Consider the following 23,577-nt stretch of genomic DNA (forward strand, 5'->3'; position numbering starts at 1 on the left):
CTTGACTGTGAATCACAGGGGTCAAGAAACAAGAAGCAACACGGTGCCATCTGAGAAAGAGAAAACCTGCTTGGCCATGATATTGATAGGACGGTAGTGCCCGTTCTGATTTCTAGAATGACCTGATCATCTGCATGGGGCTCTGAAGGGGACCCGGGCCTCTGGTCCACGCACACAGGCAGTGGCTTTGCAGAAAAGTGTCACCGGGTTTGGAAAAATAAGGCCCAGTTCAGATTTCAAGCAGTGCCACCAAGGAAGCTATTTTTAAGTATCTAATTGCATTTGTAGCGTCTGACATTTTGCACGCTCTGTTTTTATGACTTCAGCATGATAGGTGTGCCCTAAGACAAACAAACAAAAGAGAGATTACGTGTGGGACACCAGAGTCATGTCGAATATTCCCAGTATAGAAATATTATAATATGCCCTGGAGATTATTCCAGGGCCAAATAAAACATGACCCAACGTATAGAACCTCAGAATGAGGACTGCTTGAAAGCCGAGGAGGACAGGGATTTACTTATTTATTAGGCCGGTACACAGCCTCTGATGCTAACATGCACTGATGGGAAATGCCAACATTTCACCTCAAATCAAGCCTAGAGACTATAACGTCGACACTTTGCCTTTCAGCAGAAGATCACAAACGGCACAAATCTGGGTTTCTTGTACTAATTGGGGAGGTTTTCTAATTTGCTTATGATATCTGCCTCATGTCGAGCTAATCTTCCTCCAGTTACCTCCCAACACTGTCTGAAATAATCCGCTTACTCCTGGTCTGTCTGCAGCGCTTCGTATCAAATAACGCCGGCTGCTGGCACAAGGCGCCCCGGCCCCCAGCCCCCCACCCCCTCCCCGCCCCAGCCGGGAGCCCGAGCCTGAGCCCGAGCCTGAGCCTGAGCCCGAGCTGGGGGCGTCACCGAGTGTGGGTCTGTCCCCGCAGACGCCTTGGCTGGGGGCCGGGGGTGGGGGGGAGCTGGGCTTGGGGTGCTGCCGGGCTTTCGAATAAGTCCCGATGATGACGTGCGTGCGTGCTACACCACGGTCATTAACAACTGAAAGCATCATCTGGTAACTGTCTTGAAAAGGCTGCGACAGAGAATTTTGTTTTCCCGGACTGGGCGGGCAGACTCTTAACGGGGGTGTTCAGCAGCCTATGTCCTTATTACTATCAACATCCAAACTTGGTCTAAGAAAAAGTTTTTTTTCCCTAAATGGAGCCCCCCACGGCCGCCCTTTGTAAAGGCTGATGGGGTAACATTTAATGGGACAACCTGGAGGCTTCACTGATGTGGGCAGGAAATGCCATTTCGGCAGATCACTCCCTGGTCTCACCCGGTGTGAACGCGTTAGATTTTTAAAAGACTTTTAGGGAAGGAGATGTTTTAATTTTCATAAAGCAGAATGGCTTTGGATGCTAATGCTCATCAAACAGGCTGTGAGTACACGCACGTGTGTGGGAACACACCCTCGCCCCCCACCAAATCCGAGCTGGGCTGGGGCGCCAAGTGGTGGGTAAAGCAGGGGTCGGGGTGCGGAAAGCCTCCCAGGTGAGCTCGGCTGTGTGACCTTCGGCAGAAGGCAGGCTCCTTCTCCTTATCTGCAAAGTCCTGGCCGTGGGGGTGTGCCAGGACTGAGGGAATGCTAGGATTCCTTCTGCCACTAAGAGTCTCCAGTCATTAATTAAAAGGTTCTTGCCCTTCTTCTCGAAAATGTGCCCGTTCGAAACCAGCAGACCCAGCCTCTCTTCTCCCCTTCTACGCAACACAGAGTGGGAAACATTTCCCCCACACTTTCTGAGGTGACTGAAGAGGAAAAAAGTTCTATTGTTTAATCCTACTTTATAGGAGTTTGCTCTTTTATTAGAAAACAGACCCAGAACAGTGATCAGGAAGGTCTATGTACCCAAAGTGGGGGGGCTGAGGGGGTGGGAGGGGAAGGAAACAAGAGGCTGCCTTTAAGTGCCTTGTGGAAATGTATAAAACAAGCAGCGAGATAGCCTTTGCCAAACACCGTCATAAATTTTTTATCCGGCTGCGAACGCGCTCACTAGCTTTCTTGGAAGCAGTTGGGACCGTTAGCAAGAAAAGTGCACGAGAAAAATACCTTGTTTAGAGAGGTTTTCAACACTTGCTGGGATTTTTCAGAACTTCTGCCTGCAGCACATTTTTACCACTATAGTCTCCAATCACCCGACGAGTGGGTGGTGGGGTTTAAACTTTTTTCTTAAAAAAAAAAAAAAAGGACTATCTAGAGAAAAAGTGAACAAGCCGTGCTACCTCCCTCTGGCCTTCCACGGAGCCTGTGTTTCTTATTTTTCATGGTAGGTATTTCTGATACCAAGTGCTTAGTCTTCTCCGTCTAGATGAAAAACTGAAAATAATATCAGGATGTACCTTTTGTTGGTCCTGATACTATCTAGATTGTAGTCCCAGATGACGGAGATAAGTGAAAGAGAAACAAGCTGACGACTGGCCCATTTTTCTTCCACAGTTCTGTCAGGAACACATCCCACCTGTTGCCTTTGGGTCAGTGAATGGGCAAAGAGCTGTGCCGGATTTGCAGCCCATATAGGCCCACGCGGATAAGACTTCCGCAGTCAGACTCCCCCGATTCTGGAATGGGTGGAATGAAAGGGTGAGGTCTTTTGTTACAACCCCATCCTACATATTTCATACACGCGTACACACTTTATTTCATTTATTTATTTTGTAAAGATTTTCTTTTTAAGGAATCTTTACACTCCACGTGGGACCTGAACTCACAACCCTGAAATCAAGAGTCGCATTGCTCTACTGACTGAGCCAATCCGGCACCCCACAAACACACACTTTATACAGGCTAGCACAACTCCTTCTACTGGGGGACTTCCAGCTATGAGTGAAGAGGTCAGCAAACTCACTCTCCCTAAAACAAGTATAAAACTAAACAATTGTTTAAAAAATCCTCCCAGAAAAGGAAAAAAAAAAAAATCCTCTCAGTTCTCTGGATAATGACCAAAGGCAAAAAAGAAATCAAGAAGTGTTTATTCATAGAAAGCTTTCAGAAGAACTTGTGTAAGAACATCCCCACTTCTTCCCTTAGCTTAGCTGGCTAGAATAATGATTTTACCAGGGTGGGGCTGCCAGAGAAGGATGACTGGACTTGAAGCAGAAGACAAAACCCATGCCCAGTGACATTCTCAGTAAAAGCAGCAAACTTGATAGGGAAATACAGAAGGGAAAACCGAGGGTTCATTCTTTCCTTCCTTCCTTCCTTCCTTCCTTTCTTTCTTTTAAAGATTTTATTTATTTGAGAGAGAGAGAGACAGAGAGAGCGTGAGTGCACAAGCAGGGGGAATGTCAGAGGCCGAGGGAGAAGCAGGGTCCCTGCTGAGCAAGGAGCCGGATGCGGGGCTCCATCCCAGGACCCTGAGATTACAACCTGAACCGAAGGCAGACGTTTAACCGACTGAGACACCCAGGCGTCCCAAAATACAGAGTTCTGCTAGCCTGAGGTTGTGGTTCTGGTTTGGTGAGTGACAGACCAACCGAAAATGAGGTAGAGGGACCCGGGAAATGAGAGAGCCATGAGGTGTTGATTGGCAAGTATGTGCATGTGTCAGGGAGATCTGAGAGGCCCCCAGTAAAAAGTCAAAGCCAAGGCAGGCTTGAGAACAAGCTGAACTTTGAGTGTTCTCTTCAACCCGCATATAGTTCACTTGACAGAGAACTGAAGACTTAGGGTTCAAGGTTTTTGAGCATAACCCTTTCTCAGTCATTGGCTGGCCACTAAGCTCTGCACATAAAGGGGCAACCCCTAGGAAGCCAGGCTCATAAAATAAAAATAAGAAATAAAAAACAAACAGAAAAGCAACAACTGTGCAGACTGCAGGGGAGATGGAGCCCGCAGATCACGTTCAGGCAAACTATTCAAAAATATCAGCATCCTGAGCTGTTACAATATATCATCTAAAATGTTTAGTTTTCAACAAAAAATTATGACACGATGAAGAAAGAAAAAAGGGTGCTCTATATTCAGGAGAATAAAAGCAGTCAATACAAACTGATTCTGAGTGGCTCTGATGTTGGATCTAGCAGACAAAGACTTCAAAGCAGCTATTATAAACATTCAAGGAATTAAAGAGACTGTTTAAAGAATTTAAAGAAATTATGATGACAATGCTTCGACAAATAGGGAATCTTAGTAGAGAAAGAGGAACGATAAAAAGATTCTAGAGTTGAAAAAAAAAGATTCTAGAGTTGAAAAATACAGAAACTACATGAACAGGAATTAGCAAATTTGAACACGTGTCAATAGAAATCATCCAACTGAAGATGAGAAAGAAAAAAAGATGGGAGGAAAGTGAGCCGAGCCTCAAAGGCCTGTGCGACACTATAGTAAGCATACCAACATATGTGCAATGGGAGTCCCAGAAGGAGAAGGAAGAGAGAAAGTGGCAGAAAAATGTATTTGAAGATAGAGTGGCTTAAAGAGAAAATCCTGAAAGCAGCAAAGCAAAAATAACTCATTATGTACAGGCAAACAACAGGAAGATTAATAGCTGATTTCTTCTCAGAAACAATGGTGGGAGAAGATAGTGGAACAACACAGTTAAAGTGGTAGAAAGGGTAGGGGTTGGGGGAACCTGTCTACCAAGAATTCCATATTTAGCAAAGCTATCTCTCAAAAATGAAAGCGACAAAAAGATATTTAGAGATAAACAAAGAACAAGAATGTGTGTGTGTGTGTGTGTTTTAGCAGATTTGCCTTATAAGAAATACTATATGAAATCCTTTGGGCTGAAGGGAAATGACCCCAGATGGTAACTCAACTCCACAAACAGAAATGAAGAACATTGGAAATGATAAACATGTGGGTAAATATAAAAGACTGCATAGCTATATATGTTATCTTTTGTTCCCTTAATTTCTCTAAAAAACATAAAGACTGTATAAGCAATAATTATAATTTAGTATTTTGGGGTTTATAACATATATAGATATGACAACTATAGTACACAGGAAAAGGGAAGAAATTGGTTCTACTGGAACAAAGCTGCTAGATTTTATTAAAATTAAGTCAGTAACAAGCTGAAGTAGGTTGTAAAATGTTGGGATATGTACTGCAATTCCTAGGGCAAAGACTAAGAAAATAATAACCACACATGTAGTTTAAAAATCAGCAGATAGTTCAAATGGTACATAAGAATTATCTGTTTTAAAACATACAGCCAAAAAGGGGAAATGGGAAAAAATGGCATGAGGCCTATAGAAAACACAGCAAAATAGCAGACACAAATCCAACAAGATAAAAAATTGTACAAATGCTATGGGATTAAATACTCCAATCAAATGGCAGGTTGTCAGACAGAATAAAAAAATTCAACTTTATGCTACCTACAAGAAACACATTTCAGATTCAAAAACATACACTGGTTGAAAACTAAAGGTGGAAAAAAATATATATAGTTATTATAAAATAATAAATATATTATATATAAATAATATATTAATAATATCAATATATTATAATATTTTACATGTAATATATGATATTATTAATATGTGTGTATATATATGCATATATATACATATATATGCAAATAGTAACCATAAGAGAACTGGAGTGTCTACACTAATATCAGACAAGTGGACACAAATGGACTTTAGGACAAGAAATAGTCCTAGAGACAGAGAGACATTACATAATAAATATGAAAGTGTCAATGCACCAGGAAGATATGGCAATTATAAACATATACACACCTAACAACCAATTCCTAAAATACATGAAGCACAAACTGACAGATGAAAGGAAAAAGTTCAATAACTATACTTGAAGATTTTAATACTCTTCTCAAAAAACTGATAGAAGGGGTGCCTGGATAGCTGAGTTGGTTAGGCATTGATTCTTGATCTCAGCTCAGATCTTGATCTCAGGGATGTGAGTTCAAGCCCTGAGTTGGGCCCCACTCCCCACGCTGAGCGAGGAGCCTATTTAAAAAAACTCAAAAAAACTACTGATAGAATAACTAAACAAAAAATCAGTAAAGAAATAGAAGGCTTCAACACTATCAGCCAACTTGACCCAATTAACATTTATAGAACACATGTACTTTTTAGAACCACACGGAGTATTCCCCTGCATAGACCACTTAGAGATCATAAAACAAGTCTCAGTCAACTGAAAAGAACTGAAATAATAAAAAGTGTGTTCTCTAATCACAACAGGACTAAATTAGAAATTGACCGCAAAAGTAATTTGGGAAATCCCCAAATATTAGAGACTTAAGTAACACACTTCTAATGAACCTATGAGTTAAACAAGAAATTACAGCAGAAATTAGAAAATGCTTTGAAATGAACGAAAACAAAACTATCTATATTTGTGGGATGTAACTAGAGCAGTACTTAGAGGGAAATTTATCTTATTAGAAAAAAAATGAAGTTTCAAATCAATAATCTAAGCTACTATATTAACAAATTAGAAAAAGAGCAAATTAAGCCCAACCCAAGCAGAAAAAAAGAAGGGTTAGAGCAGAAATCAATGAGAGAGGAAATAGAACACAATACAGAAAATGAAATAGAAAGCTGGCTATTTATTTAGTTAGTTTTGAGAGAGAGAGAAAGAGAGCATGTGTGCATGAGCAGGGTGAGGGGTACAGGGGGAGAAGAAGAGAGAGAATCTTAAGCAGGCTCCATGCTCAGCCCAGAGCCTGATCTCATGACCCTGAGATCATGACCTGAGCTGAAATCAGGAGTCAGAACCTCAACTGAGAGAGCTAACCAGGGACTGCAAAAGTTGGCTCTTTGAAAAGATCAGGGAAACTGATAGACTTTTAGCAAGAATAACCAAGAAAAACTCACAATTATCAACACTGGCAATGAAAGAGGAACATCTCTACTGAGTTAACAAAAATTATAAGAATTATAAGGGAATATTCTGAATAACTTCACACTAAAAAATTAGACAATATTTTGTGAAATGAAATGAACAAATTCCTAAAAACATATGCATTGTCAAAACTGACTCAAGAAGACATAGAAAAACTGAATAGATCTACAACAAGTAAATAAATTGGATTAGTAATTTAAAATCTTTCCACAAACAAAAGCCTGGCACCAGATGGCTTAAACAATGAATTCTGTTGCATATGTTTTTAAAGATTTACTTATTTATCCCAGAGAGACAGAGAGTGCAAATGGGGGGAGGGGCAGAGGAGAGGGAAAGAGAATCCTCAAGCAGACAGCCCTGCTTAGCATGGAGCATGATGAAGGGCTCTATCCCACGACCCTGAGATCATGATCCAAACTGAAATCAAGAGTGGGACACTCAACCGACTGAGCCACCAAGTGCCCCTCTACTGCATACTTAAAGAAGTAATACTGATCCACATAAATTCTATTTTCTCTTAGAGGAGGAGAGAATACTTCCCAACTCATTCTATGAGGCCAGTATTACCCTGATACAAAAGCTAAACAAAGACATCACAAGAACTACCACCATAAACATAAGACACCCAAATGCTTTACAAATATTAAATTGAATCCAGTAACATAGTAAAAGGATTAAGCACCATGACCAAATGGATTTATCACAGTAATGCAAGGTTGGTTTAACATATGAAAATTAATTACTGTAATACACTGCATTAATATAATAAGGGACAAACCCCACATGATAATCTTATTAGACACAGAAAAAACATCTGGCAAAATCCAATACCTATTCATGACAGAAACTCACAAAAAACTTGGAATAAAAGAGAATTTCCTTAATCTGATAAAGGTCGTCCATGAAAAACCCATAGGCAACATCATATTTAATGATACAAGACTGAATGCTTTTCCCCTGGGATTGGGATTGAAGCAAGAATGTCTGCTCTAACTACTACTGTTCAATTTTGTGGTGGAGATTGTAGCCAAAGCACTCAGGCATGAAAGAGAAATAAAAAGCATCTTGACTGGAAAGGAAGAAATAAAATTATCTTCATTTACAGATGACATGATTATATATGTAGAGATTCCCAAAGAGTCTACAAAATGCTACTAGGACTAGTAAATATAGCAAGATTGCAAGACACCAGATCAACACACAAAAATTAATTGTATTTCTACATACCAGCTAAGAATAGTATGCAAATAATTAAGAAAAAATTTAATTGACAACAGGATCAAAAAGAATAAAAAATTTAGGAATAACTTTAACAAAATAAGCATAAAACCTATACAATGAAGTGTATAAAATATTGCAAAGAAAAATTAAAGATCTACATAAATGGAGAACAAGTTCATGTTTGTGGACTGTAAAATTCAATATTGTTAAGCTGGCAATTCAATGCAAGCCTTACTAAATCTTAGCAGGTACTTGTGTGTGTGTGTGTGTGTGTGTGTGTGTGTGTGTGTATAAATGAAAAGAACTGGAATGACCAAAACAATTTTAAAAATAACAAATTAGAGGACTTCCATCACTGGATTTCAAACTTACTATAGTTATAGTAACTGAGACCATGTAGTATTTATTGGTGTAAGGACAGATATTTAGATCAATGGAACAAGACAGCAATCCCAAGATTAAACCTTTACATTTGTCAATTTGTTTTTGACAAAGGATCCAAAGCAATCAAATATGCTAGGGGAACTGTGTGCCCACATTTTGAAAAAAATAAACTTTTAGACCATTATCCCACACTATACCTAAAAATTCAAAATGGAACACAGACTTAAATGTAATAGCTAAAACTATCAAACTTCTAGAAGAAATCCTTGTCACCTTGGAATAGGCAAAGATTTCTTAGGCAAGACACTAAAAGGACGATCCATAAAATAAAGAATTGATAAACTGACTTTCCCAAATTTAGAAGCTTTAGAAGAATTTTTAAAATTCACCATTAAGAAAATAGAAAAGCATAGAAAGGCAAGTTATAGGCTAAGGGAGAGTATCTGCAAATCATGTATCTAATAAGAAACCTGTATCCAGAAGCATAAAAAAAAAAAAACAACCTCTCAAAGTCCAATACTATTACAAATAACTCTATTAAAAATTTATACAATTAGAAAAGAGGTAAGTAGACATTTCACTAAAGACTGTACACCAATGGCTAATAAGCCTATGAAAAAAATGATCAACTTCATTAGTCATTAAGAAAATGCAAATTAAAATGAGAGCGCACAGCACATCTGCTAAATGGCTTTAATAAAAAAGATGGACCCTACTGAGGACATGGGGTCCTCGTACTCTGCAGGTGAGAATGTGAAATGGCACATTTACATTGCAGAAACGGAGTGGCAGCTAAAAAAAAAAAAAGTAAACATATACAAACTATACGACCCATTGATTCTATTCCCAAGCATCACCCAAGGGAAATGAAAACATATGTCTATACAAAGACCTGTATGCAAAAGTTCATAGCTGCGATTCGTAATAGCCCCAAACTCAAAACAATCCAAGGGTCTACCAGCTGGTGAACAGAGAGGCCAAACGTGACACAGACATACAGTGGAGTACTACTCAGCACTAAAGAGTAGCAAATGACTGATCCCCGCTGCAATAGGGACGGGCCTCAAAAACATCAGGGTAAGCAAAAGAATTTGGACATAAAAGATTACATATTGTATGACTCCATTCATACGAAATATCTAGAAATCTTATCAGCGATTGCCTGGGGCTGGGGGTAGGAGCAGGAATTGGCTCAATGAAAACGGCAGGGAGGACTTTGGAGTGATAGAAATATTTCCAAAATAAATTATGGTGACGGTTGTGCAACTCTACAAAGTTACTATAAATCACTGAACTGGATGCTCACCAATGAGTACCTGTCTTAGCATATAAATGATATTCCAATACACCTGTTAGACAGAAAGTCCACAGGCCAGCAATGGGGTCTGGGTTTCAGGGTAGATGGTGTACTAATGTAGTAGAGGCAATCTTCCATTACCGTCTCACCTTTTAGTAATGGCAGCCTCTTTATTTCTTTCAGTCCATAATTTTTTTTTTTTAAGATTTTTTTTACTTATTTGATACGGAGAGATCACAAGTAGGCAGAGAGGCAGGCAGAGAGAGAGGCGGGGAGGCAGACTCCCTGCTGAGCAGAGAGCCCAATGTGGGGCTCGATCCCAGGATCCTGAGATCATGACCCGAGCCGAAGGCAGAGGCTTAACCCACTGAGCCACCTAGGCACCCCTAGTCTATAATTATTTATGTTTCCTTGGCTGCCTCCTCTATGAAATGAAGTGCATAAGAGCAAGGTTCAAGTATGCACTGGCCTTTGTGTAGCCCATTACCTATTCTGCTGCTTGGCACATTACAGACATTAACAAATATCTGATGGGCAGATGATGTTGCGAAAGAGGAGAAATATTTGAATTTTCAACAAAAATCAACACATACTTGCCTGGATTGTTTACTGATATCTTTAACATGGAATCTTATTCAGTTCAGCAAAATTCCTCTATCACGTGTCAGGCATCATGTGCTTGATAGTAGGGAATGAGACTAAATCGACCTGGTTCATGTCCTCAAGAAGTTCATGGCCCAGTGGAAAACAAAACGTGCTATTCTGACATCTAATGAGCACGAATGGCATGGCTCAGCCTACAGGAAATCTGGAGGAAAGGGGCAGGGAACCAAGTGCCACCTTGAGGCTCAAGCTAAACTGGTTCATAGCCTAGGACACCACCTGCTTACTGCAGAAAGACTAACTCAGATTGGTGTGCTATTGTAAATATCAGCCATAGTTTAGGGCATGGTTCTCAAAATGTGTTCCAGGGACCCCTGGAGGGGTTCCATGAAGTCAGAACTATTTTTATAATAATAAGATGTTATTTGCTGTTTCCACTCTCCTTCTCTCATGAGTATACAGTGGAGTTTTTTAGATGTTCTACATCACAACTGACATCGAAACAGATTGAATGCAGAAGCACCTATGAGACTCCAGCTGTTCTCCATTAAGCCAGACATTAAAGAGATTTACAATAATATAAAACAATGCCCCCTTCTCACTAATTTTGTTTTAGAAAATAGTTATTTTTCATAAAAATTTTTGTTCATATGCAGTTGATTATCATGTTTAAAAAAGAATGAGTAAATAATTAAATTTTTCTGTTTCAATTTCTAATATGAGAAATATTGCTCAAAGTCACCCATACAAACAAGAACTCTTTGGGGCTCTTGGTAATTTTAAGAGTGTAAAAGTGTCCTGAGACTTAAAAGTTTGAGGTCTGCTATTCTAGCGGGAAGCAGAGGGAGGGATTTGGGGCATTTTATTTACAGAATCCATCAAACTGGACACTGAAAGATATTTATAGGGAATACGTGAGAGCCACTGAGGGCCATGGACACTTACAAAGATACCCAGAATGAGTTCACTGGAGACAGTTATGGAAAACTGTGAGTCCCGAGGATGTTTGTACTAGGTCAGACCTCAAAATGCAGGTTGGGGGCACACTGGCCCAGTTGCCTGTTTACCTTGGCTATCCAAATTGTTCAAGTGCACTGTGGTAGAAAATGCATCAGTAGTATATAAGCAAAGTAGTTCAAGAGAATAGTAAAGTATCCAAAGTTAGCAGCTTATAATGAAATCTTACACCCATTGCTAAAATAGTGATAAGTAGAAGAGAATGTGACAATGCAGAAAAGTCTGGATCAGGCTGTGCTAACCTCTGAAGAATGCAAGATGGCACAGTACAGACAGTATGAGCCTTGTAGCCTGACTGCCTGGGTTTGATCCTGGCTTTCTGCCACTCTTGAGCTGCATAACCCCAGACAAAGTCCTTACCGCTCTGGGCTTCAGGATACCGCCAATACCTATCACATCAGGTTGTACCTATTATAGAATTAAATAAATGAGATAAGCCATGAGAAGTGATTAGGTCATAGTGACCACTATAAAAGTAAAGAGTTGATATTATTATTCCTGTAACCATTCTCTTTTTTTTTTTAGATTTTTTTTTTTACTTTTATTTTTTTTTTACTTTTTAGATTTTATTTTTTTAATTTATTTTAGAGAGAGAGAGAGTGCAAGCGGGGGGAGGGCGAAGGGGAGGAGCAGAGGGGAAGGGAGAGAGAGAATCTCAAGCAGACTCCCTGCCAACCACAGAATCCTATGCAGGGCTTGATTTCACGACTCTGTTATGATCTGAGCCAAAGTCAAGAGCTGGACGCTTAAACCGACTGAGCCACCCAGGCACCCCTCTCTTGTATGCTTCTGTATGAGGGTCTTTAGAGCTGCCTTTGTTGGGGAGGGGCCTCTCTGTATCGGCTTCCGTGGTCATTGTGCTGACAAAACCCAAGAAGGTGGCTAACCCTGGGAAGGCCCCTGGAGTCCCATAGTGCATTGCTTGTGCCCATCTACCACACTCACGGACCTCTGCCCCTGTTCCTTCGCCTTCCCACACTCCTGGGGCTTACTTAGTTATACCACTGGCATGTGTGGGAAAACATTAATGGCCATGCTTCCATTCAGGGTGGGGGTGGTCTTTCTCCGTGTAAGTTTACGGTGGAAAACAAGGGAAAGACTAAATTCCAAAGCCAACAGGGGCCAAGGGATCTGCCGACATCTTGGGTTTTGCCATGATGTGAAAACACATGGCTTCAGCGTGTAACATGACCAGCTCTGAGGTCTCCCCAGGGTGGGATCTAGGTTTTCAAGCTATGCAGAAATACTTAACAACAAACCTTTAAAGAAGTCAGTGGGAGGGTGTGTTAAATGAAAATCAAGATAACCTTTCTTAGGCATACTTTCCCTATAAACTCCAAAATCTCGCCTTTTGGAGGAGACTGAAGAGTTGGAGAAATGCCTTAAGACAGGAAGTGTCTATTTTTCTCCAACCTCGCTTGAGTTGGGCACTCTTGTGAAGGGGAGCTTTGCCATTTGTAGACAAGAATGAAGCCTTTTGTGAACAGCCTAAGTACACCACCGACTTGCTTTAAAAAGTGTCAAAGGCTATTTTTGGAGAACGTGCGGGTTCCCTGTGCCAAACTGAAACATAGACTTATCACCCGATTTAGCATTAAAACATCAAAACTTACAATTTAGTCTTTTCTGTTTACGCCAAATGAGTTCATTAACATGCTGCAAATATATTTGTTTTCATAATGAAACCAAGAAATGGGTGGGAGTTTTCTCACTGTTGACGGCCATGCTGAAAAGCACTTCAAAACACATAAATTTGAGTCGCCCTATCCTACAGACATCTCCTTTTCCCCAAGAGCAAAGAGCGGATGCTGGGTGCAGCTACGTTAGTGTGTAATAGGTTTATTCTCATTCACAAAATAGTCATTACTTTACGGTTCCAAAGTAAAACTAGTGTAAGAAATACACTGGCAGATTTGCTACAGATGTGGTCCCTGACACGTACTCACTATAAATCGCATGGTAAGATTGGAACGTTATAAAGTACAATGCAGACAACCATTAAGTTCAAGGTCTGGATTGATAAAAAAAAAAGAGAGAGAGAGAGAGAGAGAGAGGAGAAAGAGGATTAGTGTGCCCATGTCTGCCATTGTGTTTGAATGTATCGCTTTAAAAGATATCATTTCTCTCTTTCCCCAACTTTGCCCCATTTTATTTCAAGTTCGGCCTGACTTTTGTTTGGTTCCTTTCACTCTGATGACAGTTCTCGGGAAAAGTGTGGCTCTTCGGCTGTCCGGCTCGCTCTTGCCGGTTTGGGCCAGGAATGTACTTGGTTCGTGTGTGCTCAGGAGAACCGAGGCTCCCCTGGCCCCCAGGGCCCAGGACGGGGAGGAGTCCAGCCCAGCATCTCGGCCGTACGGGCGTTTGTGACCACCTGCGGCGAGGGTTAAGGTGACCACGGTAATTATGCCAAGGCCATGCATTACTCTGACAAAGTAATCCATCAAATAATTCCTCACAATTTCAATTCACCCCTCGAATTTTCCTTACCTCCAAAGCCAGCTGGATATTATATTACTGAAGCTGTTGAAAGGGTGGAACCCTAGCCATGGAGCCAAAGGCCACGGCAACGAGGCAAAGCATAAATTTTTATTGTTTGCTCAGTATTGAAATCTCATTAGGGTCCATAATTCATCTGAACACCGTGAACATTTACATCTGTTGATCATGAGAACTTAGAAGGAATGTACACCTTTGGCTAACTTGTTTTTAGAGGAGCCGTGTGTGTGTGTGTGCGCACGCACGCATGCGTGCATATATACTCATATGTTTTTAGTCCTTGAACAGCTGTGGTTTAAATATCCCTTACTCAAACCAATTTCCAACCTGAATTTAAATATCCCAAAGTTGTTTTCATTTGGCAGCTTTTAGACAAAGACGCAGTTCTCTTCGAGTCCAGCTTAATCAATGTTGGAAAATTCCACTCATTGCACATGGGCCTTAATGCGGCTCTGCTGTGTTAATTACATCAGAATTATCCCAAAGATTACATGCCTTTCATTCGATGTATATACGTTTTTGTCTTCACTCAACTATGGCTTCAAAATCCACTCGAGAGAGAAAATACAACCATGACTGTTTGTGGGTTCTACAGATATTCAGATCTCTGTCCACATTTTTTTTTTTTTTTTTTTTTTTTTTTTTGGTGTGTGTCTATTTAGGCATCTTTCCTACCAAGTTCGACCCTTTGATCTGGCAGGGTTTTCATTTACAAGGCTCTTAGCAGCTCCATGAACACCATGTTTTTGAAGGTGACAATCGCAGATTCACAAGAGTCAGGACTGGAAGGGCAAGGGGCCTGAGGGGCCACTGAGCCAGGCCGGCCCCTCTCCTGAGCCGTGACAACACCCTGACAAGTGGTCCTTCAGGAATGCGTCCATTTTTGGAATGAACTATGGCAGCAGCTGAAAGGCTCTTAGCAAACACTCCCTAGCAGTTCAGGGCAGAGAGGAAGAATCCTGTGTCCGATGAGAAGTCCAGAGGGAATGTAGGTAGACCGAATGTAATTACGCAGGCCGGCATCTGGCGGGGGCGCCCGCTTTGGCGGCCCCACCGTAATTCCAGCTGATGGCAGGGACACCTTCTGATGAGAGACTTGTCGACTGCAGGCCCTCTTGAGCAGGACTTCACTAATACGCTGTGACGGGAAAAATCGGATACAGATGTTTTCACTCAGAAGGTTTTGGAAACGCTAAAGTCCTATCTTCTCTGCAAGGAGAAAGGGCATGCACTTCCACTTGGGGAAAAGAAGCCAAAGGGCCTTCACACGGGGGTGGCCCGATCCAGGCCCCGGGACAAAATTCTTTTCCAGGGGGCTCTCCAAGTCAGCCCTGGGGCTCAGGGTCCCACCCTCTGCGAGGCTTTGATGTCTCAACAGTCACTGCCGGCAGCTGGTGACGGGGCCCTAGACACACCGGGCTGAGCGAGCCCCCCAACAGGGCGATGGGGAGTGAGGGGGCTCCAGCGCCACGCCCCAGTCTGTCTACACCGTGGGCGAAAGGTGAGAGCCCTGGGCGTGGGGATGCAGTGATGAGCCAAGTCGAACAGGTGCCTGCCCTCACGGAGCTTACAGACTTCATGCCAGCATGGTCACGCCGGCCCAGGACATAGCGTCAAGCTGTAAACAGCCCGAGACTGGGCAGTGCTGCAAAGGAGCACTTCGACTCTGAGTCGAGAAGCGGGGCTCAGGTCAGGTGGGACTTCTAGGAAAGCAGGTGCTGAAATGGAGTCAGGAGTGAAGAAGGTGTATGGACCGGTAACTCTTGCGGCAGATAGCCGGGGGAAGAAGCAAGACTGGGAGACTATGCAGCTGGGACACCAGTGAAAGCCAAGGAGAGCGTCAGATCCCATGCGGGTGGGACCAAGTTTCCGCCAACCCAGTGAAGAGCTCTGGGGCGAAGCTGACTCCTTGCCATGAGAGGAAGCCCACAGTGGGCTGAAATGGCTGGCCCTGGCATTGCGGCTGTGCTCAGTCAGTGGCTGGGGCTGCCTGGGAAGAGGCAGCCTCTGTCCTGATGCGCTGGGCACCTGCAGGCACCCCTACCTGGAGGGAGCGCGCTCCTGGGAGCTGGCGGGAGAACTGAATAATGCACTGGGTTAATAATAAGGGAGGAGGGCGGGGGTGGGGCAGGTGGCCCAGCACATGCAAAGGTCCTTTACCTGGAGTGGCATGCCCATGGGACTGAGAGAAGGCAGTGTGGCCAGAGAGGAGAAGGATGGAAGGAGGTGAGCCCAGGGGGAGGCAGAGATCGGATCGTGCTGGCCTTGTGGATCATTGTAAGGATCTGGTTTCCTACTAACTAACTAACTTTACTGACATCTGGTTTCCTAATCTGCAAGATGGGAACAGCAATATATGCTTTGTAATGTTAAAGTGAGAAACTGAGTCAGCTTACACATACTGAGCTTTTAATCTAGTGCCTGGTACATGAGCAACACTTGGTAAATGCTGGGTGTTACCGAAGACTTCACTGGAAATGCCTTTTCAAAGAAGGCAGAGGAGAAAGACGGACTTACTTCTGTATATTAGTTTCAAAGGTTTGAAAGTTTTCTGCTGAAATGACGTGTGTGTGTTTGAACAAACTATAAGCAAAATTGTTCAGTTTCCTCTCCACCAAAAGCATGGTGTTATTCCCATCTGCAATTAATGGGATCCCAGGCACACAAATAAGCTTAGAATTAAACACTTAACATTGGCAGCTCAGAGCTGAAGAAGTAATAAAGAGCTTGTAACAGCAAACAAGTCCATGTGGATTCTACAGAACAGGGCAGCTCTTAGGGAGTACGGCCCGTCATTGGACAGGACATGGCAGTAGAGAGGGTAACGGCTTCTGTGGAACAGCAGTACTGAAAATACAGGTATCTTCTCCCACCTCACGTGTCTAGGGGAGTCGCCCTTCAGATACCTATTTTCAGATGATTCTAGAGCATCACATGCAGGAAATGAAATTGCAAAGTGATGAAAGATGAATTCTGGTTGTCGTTGCTCAGGCCGACTTGATTGTCACAGAACATTTTTTCCTATATGGTCTTTTTTTTTTTTAAAGTAGGTGAGCTTGTGCTAATAGACTAAGGAATATTCTCTACATTCACGTCCAGATGATCTGAACTAGCTCAAAATAAGTCAAGCCCCTACATTATTGGCCTGGAGTGGGCATGAGTTTGGGAGAACCTGCTGCATGGGTGGGGAGGGAGAAAGGGACAGTCTCTCCTAAGGAGATGCATTCGCCATAGACTACTTTCCGGGGTGGCCATTCGCAAAAGCACCGGTTATTTCATGACTGTGGTACCCCTGCCATGCTTGTCACTGTATCAAAATCCAGTCTCCCCTTAAACAGATAAATCCCCTCAGCCTCTGTTTCCTGAACCCACCCATGACTCCCTCTGACTTCTTGGCATCTGGCAAATACGCGAAGCTATCATTCTCCTCTGTTCATCCCCCATTCTGTTCCGTCTGAGAGGATTCTGACCATCTCTGACACTTAGAGGAGTGAATGGCTGTGAAAATATCTGGCCTCCACTCACGGAAACCTCGAGAGATGCTTCTAGAATCACGCAAAAGAACTGCACATGTGCGTGTTCTTTCGTGTTTTCCCTCTTCTCCCTGTTCAGGCAGTGATAAAGCAAACGTGAGGTTTCCACAGCCACCCAAACAAAAACATCTTCCTTGAGAAACTGAAAGTATTCCACACATTAACTTAGATTATCACTACCCCCCCGCCCCCTCCCTCCCTGAGCTCCTAAACTTCTCTTGCATATTTCTTTCCTGTGCCAAAGCTTATCAAGTCTTAGGTCATCTTGATTTGTCAAAAACTGCTTGGATCATAGAGTTGAACCTAAGCAGATTGGACAGGGATTTCTTCATTCAGACCAAAAGAAAAGTCTGATGAGAAGGTTACTTATGTCTCCCAGCGGAGGAAGGAGTGGCCCACCTTTGCTCCTAAGTTGTGTGTTAGTATTGACTAAACTCTCAAAACATTTTTTTTACTGAAAGTACTGCTACCCGATGGAATTACTCCATGCTCTGAACCTTTCATTACAGTGAGTCATACTGCAAGTAATTTTTAAAAACCCTCCCAAGTTTTCTTTTTTGCTATAGATTTGCCAAGAATTCTTTCAGTAAAATAGGAGTTAACAGGGGAAAAAGACAAAACGAAACAAAACAAAAACAAAAACAAAAACAAAACCCCACCCTTTTAGTCCTATACAGAACAATTAAATTTGTTTAAGGATGTAAGATTCAGTGGAAACAGAAGCTTCTGTGAAAGACTTGTACTCAGCGTAGACGGGGTCACACAAGGGATGGTGGTCATGCGTGGGTAGTGGGTTCACACGGCCACGTGTGACAAGCGGCGTCTTGGGAGGTCAGGAGACTGGCTAGTGCCAGCCACATCTGGGAACCTGTCCCATGATCTTCTAGTCCTCCACGCACAGAAACAGGTTTCTCCCACGAGAGGGGCAAGGATTCTTCCCAAAGGCCAAACAGAGACAGGCCCTGATGTGGACTTTGACTTTGCTTTCTGTAATTTAAAACCCAGTCATCAGGTATGTAAAAGTTCTGACCTTCTCCCAGTTAGGAAAGAAGGGCTTTGAAAGGCGTGATTGGCTCCTTTCTCAGCAAGCCTTACGAAAATGATTTTTGAAATCAAGTCAGTGCAACTCAAGACTTGGAAGCGCGAAAGTGACCATCAGAGTCTCCGCAGAGGTTAGAGTAGCTCCTGCTTAGACGGTGCATGCCGAACACACTCTGGGCTGTGAGAGGCTAGGGACAGTGCCACCGGCTCCCTCCGCCCCCACATGGCCGGCCGGATGGACGGATGCGTGACAGGCAGCAGCTCTGAGGAGCATCTTTGCGCTCAGAACCGGCTTGTTTCCGGGACTCGGCGCACAACAGACCCTTCCGTGCTAGCCCAGGGCCCGGGTGTGCGCTCCTTTGCACCAGCCCTGCCTCTGAGCTCCCCGAGGTTGCAGCAGATGTTAAAAACTAAAGTTGAAACCTTTAAGCTGTAATGATGGAGTTCACAGGGTTCATAATCCCAGTACCCCACCCCGGTTCTCCAGCGATCCCGCTGAAATCTTTCAAACAGTCCTCAGCACTGACACGGGTGCATGCTGCGCGTGTTGAACACGCCAAGCTGCCCGAGATTCCCCTCGGCTGCTGTCGAACAATCTCGCTCCTCGAGCGAATGCTGGCTGCAGCAACAATGGTGTTATTGACTTGTTGCTCCGGCTCTATTTAGCTATTACCCTCGGGGCCACAATCAATAGACTTTGCACCAAGTCAGCCTAATAAATCCCAGGCTCTCACTGGAGGTTTGCCAGGAACGGCAAGAAAATCTATGGCAGGGAAACTCTTGGAGTGCAGAGAGAGAAAGCTGCACTGACAGCTGTATAAATTAATTAACAAGGAACTGTTTATTCTTCGAAAAGATCAGATTGCACATTTATCATCATTGAAGTCACAGATACACTATCACGACATTATCTGGTAATATAAAAAACTCCCACAAATTTGGACGCACGCACAGAAGAGAGACCCGCCTTCTTCGGCAACTTGTTTCTGTCTTTATTTTATTTTCATTTACGTGGCTTATAAATTTGCCTTCTTCGTACTAGTTCTGGTCAGTCTATCATTTCCAGTTCACTTGGACAAATGCAGTCTGCCTTGATAATTCTTGAAGCTTGTCGTTGAAATCGTCAACACAATAAAAATAAAATGTGGATCATTAACATTGTTGTGCTCTGGGGTTTGTGGGTTGTTTCTTTTTTTTTTTTTCTTCCTTCCCCTGCTGTCAGGAATTTGAGTCTTGCTTGTACTGCAACAGTGAAGGGAGGAAGAATGCTTTAGGTGATACAAACACTAAAAGGTCACGGAAGTAAATGCCGGGTTATTTCAGATCACTGCAAATGAATTCTAGAGCAAGTCTCCTTACTTAATAAGCAAATGGTGTGAAGATTCAGTGGCCAGGATCCAGGATTCTGCTGCTTTAAGACACGCTGAACTAAGCTTGGGCCAGCTCGGGTGCGAGACAATCTTCTTCCATAGATTGAAAGCGAATGTAAGAGATCAATGGGGCTCTTGGAGCTTATTTGCTACTGCGGTAGTTCCTTCTAGAATCCTTACAGAAAACTGTTCTTTTCCCAATTCTGTCTATGCTATTACAGAACCTGTAGCTTGACAGGGGGAAAAAAATTTTTTTTTTAAAAAGTCTTTTTAAATGCTGAGCGATTTTAGTTTTTATATTCAAGGGTGGGAGTGTTAGAAATGGTCTTTAAACAGAATCACAACATCCAGCCTCAAATATCACTCAGCAGATTGGCCAGCGTTTGGTGAAAGTCTATTAGCTACAAGGCACTGAAGCAGCCATTGACTGGCTGTGACACAGGCATCATTGTTCCTAGGCGTGGAAAGCTTATTTCATTGCTTCGGTCTAGCCTGGGATATGTCAGCCCTACTGCATGTTAACACACTCCTGTGAACACAAAAGGGCACAGCAACCCCCTCAAACACGTACCCTTAAACTTGATGGGCCCTCAGCAGATGGGGGGCACCTACAGGCGCACACATGAAACCCGTTTTATTGTGGGACTGCTAATTGTGTTGTCCCAATAATTTATTGCCTCTTCTAAATGGTTTCCAGGTAATAAGAGTTAATTGACTCAAGAGACTTCCATCCATTGCAATTATCTCCTAATATCGTACATTAGGCTCATGTACTTTCTATTCATCAGGTCGAATATATCACCTGAACAGATGCATTAAAAACATGGTGGAACTTGAAATCATCATGGCAAACTTATTTCTAAAGAGGCCCACAGAAAGTTGTTCATCCTCAGATGAATGGATTGCCCTAAACACAATCTGGCCTTGAGCTTGGAGACTGGGCAGAGCCACAGGCCTCCAAGTACACCTACTTCATTTCTCTCTCATTTTTCATGAGAAGACCAGGGTCCAGAAGGGGAAGTGGTGGTTCTGGGAAGCCCCTGAAGAGTCCGTGGCAGATGAGGGCCTGGGTCATAGACTTCTCACCATCTTTTTCTTGCATTCTCAAGTTCCCGCGGTGATAGAATATAAGCCAGGAGAAGAACCTTTGACCAAATAGAGATGTGGGGGAGATTCTTCTAGCCTTCATGCCTCTGCCTCGGCCTATTTCTGCTCCTCTCTCTCTCCAACAAAATAGCTCCTGAACTATTCTTCTGTGCCCTCAGCTCCAGACCTGAACACTCAGCCTCTTTTGTGATACCTTCTCTAATACTCTCCACATCAGAATGTTTCAGTCCCAGGTTCCAGGGCCCTAGGGTAGGGCCCAATGGCATGTGTATCAGGTCCCGAGCTCTGGTGCTTCTCCTTGCCTTGCCTCAGCCAAGTCATTCCTTGTCTCTGAGACTTAGTTGTTTTCTTTTTCCCAATGAGGGAGTTGGAGAGATTTCTGAGATTTCTTATCAGCTCTAACATCCTAGATTTATGCCAAAGGCCACTCATGGGCTTTCATGCCTCATCATGTTGCGTAGCTCTTCCCACCCCTCCCAGTGTCTTCGTGTCTCCAGCTCTCTGCCGCCTGCCCCAGGTAAGGTGTTTGATTCTGGCAGTGACACTATGCCCTAACCCACAGGCAAGATACCACTGGAAGGAATTTCAAGCCCAGGGGAGGAAAAAAATCTCAATTCATACTCTGAAGATCCCTCTTGGTCCTCTCTTCCCAACATGTAGGCTACGCTAGATGGGCTGTCACTCGATCTTATGGCTACAGGTTTTCTTTCCAATTAACAGTCTCTTGCCAGGCTCTGGGGCACTACTTGCAACACCGAGATGGATTGAGCCTGGGCACCTTCCAAGCACAGTTTCTGCCAAGTTGAGGTGTGTCTAAGCATCATTTTTTTTTCCTTTTTTTTAGGATTTTATTTATTTATTTGACAGAGAGAGAGAGCACAAGTAGGCAGAGTGGCAGGCAGGAGAGGCAGAGGGAGAGGGAGAAGCAGGTTCTCTGCTGAGCAGGGAGCCTGGCGCAGGGCTCGATACCAGGACCCTGGGATCATGACCTGAGCCTAAGTCTGCCACTTAACCACCGACTGAGCCACCCAGGCACCCCAATTTTTTCTTTTTATAATCAAGGTTTTATTTATTTGAGAGAGAGAGTGGGAGGAAGAGCAGAGGTGTGGGAGATAGACAAACAGATTCCATGCTGAGCACAGAGCCCGATGCAGGACCCCCAGATCCTGACCTGAGCCAAAACCAAGAGTTGGATGCTCACCTGATTGAGCCGCCCAGGTGCCCCAGCACCATTCTTTATTCTTTTTCTTCCAGTGGTTAATGCTGTGGGTGGAGGAATGGGGCTAACACAGGATAAGTTGTGGGGTGGGTTTGTGCCTCTGGAATTTGCTACTGTGTGGGGTTCTGTGGTTCTGGCCTCTCTGATCTGAAGTAGCAGACGCATAGTTAACTTTTAGCCTGATCAATGGTGGAAAAGGGGAGAAGAATAAATGAGGGTGACCACACAACCTTTTGTGTGGCAACTGGTTACCAGGTACTGCAGGCTTTTCTGTACATGGGAATGTTTTCTGTAACCCATTTGATAACACTGGAAACTTCGTATCATTATCCCACTTTTGACAGGAGAAAACTAAGTCTCAGAGAGGTTAAGTGACTCATCTAAGGTCTCGAGCATGGGCAAGAATCGGCTCTTAGTCTTTTGACAGAAAGGTCAGAAAGGTCATTTCTCTTTCTATAACACTCTACTTCTATCCCAAAGACCTGGAGATGGCAGGGAGGTAAGAGACAAGTATAAGTTAAGATGTGGAAATCACTACCTCATTGGTTAGTTTTACATCCAATTAATACCTCATTTTACACTCTATGGCCTGGAGCCTAGAACTTCTGAGAGAAGAAGTGGCTCTCCTGTTGTGAAAATTGACTCTGCCCATCCTGCTCTGATCCGCCAATGTGCTTCCGAAGAGGACTGGGCTGAGGTGTGTCTTAGTGGAGGACCACATCATTCCACAGTTCTTTCTCTTCCCTTAAAAACAGCTGAATAATCAGATATCCATATGCAAGAAAAGAGAGTGGGACCCTTACCTCACACCATATATAAGCATTAATTCAAAAGGAGATCAAAGATCTAAATGCAAAGCCAAAACTATAAAACTCTCAGAAGAAAACATGGGAGTAAATCTTTGTGACCTTGGATTTAGTAGTAGATTCTTGGATATGATACCAAAAGCAAAAAGAAATAGACTATAGTTCATCAAAATGAAAAACTTTTGCACTTTAAAGGACGCTATCAGGAAAGTAAAAAGATAAGTCACAGAATGGGAGAAAATATTTGTAAATCATACAGCTGATAAGGGACTTGCATCTAGACCTTACAAAGAACTCTTATGACTCACTAATAAAAAAGTAAATGAACACAATTACAAAATGGGAAAAGGATCTGAGTAGACATTTCTCTAAAGCAAATATGCAAATAGCCAATATGCACACGACAAGATTAACAGTCACCCGCGAAATGCAAATCCAAACCACAGTGAGATACCACTTCATACTCAAGAATACAGCTTGAAAGAAAAAAGTCAGATAACAGATAACAGCAGGTATTGGTGAGGATATGGAGAAACCAAACCTTTATATGCTGTTGTAGGAATATAAAGTGGTACAGCAGCTTTGGAAAACAGTTTGGCGGGTCCTC

The 23,577-nt window shown here is 43.0% G+C and overlaps 1 protein-coding gene and 1 long non-coding RNA gene across 7 annotated transcripts in view; both read right to left on the minus strand.

Annotated features, from left to right (window-relative positions):
* The window catches only part of VTI1A (vesicle transport through interaction with t-SNAREs 1A), a 342,439-nt gene that overhangs the window by 20,832 nt on the left and 298,030 nt on the right, over window positions 1-23,577 (minus strand). The window lies entirely within an intron of this gene.
* Window positions 19,672-21,769, minus strand: LOC116880736. Its single transcript, XR_004385263.1, has 2 exons — window positions 19,828-21,769; window positions 19,672-19,710 (listed from the first exon to the last, which is right to left on the minus strand). It is a non-coding gene; the product is annotated as an uncharacterized LOC116880736 (long non-coding RNA).

This window comes from Lontra canadensis, unplaced genomic scaffold (genome assembly GCF_010015895.1).
Source record: "Lontra canadensis isolate GAN:19392208 unplaced genomic scaffold, GSC_riverotter_1.0 scaffold3, whole genome shotgun sequence".
Lineage (NCBI taxonomy): Eukaryota > Metazoa > Chordata > Mammalia > Carnivora > Mustelidae > Lontra > Lontra canadensis.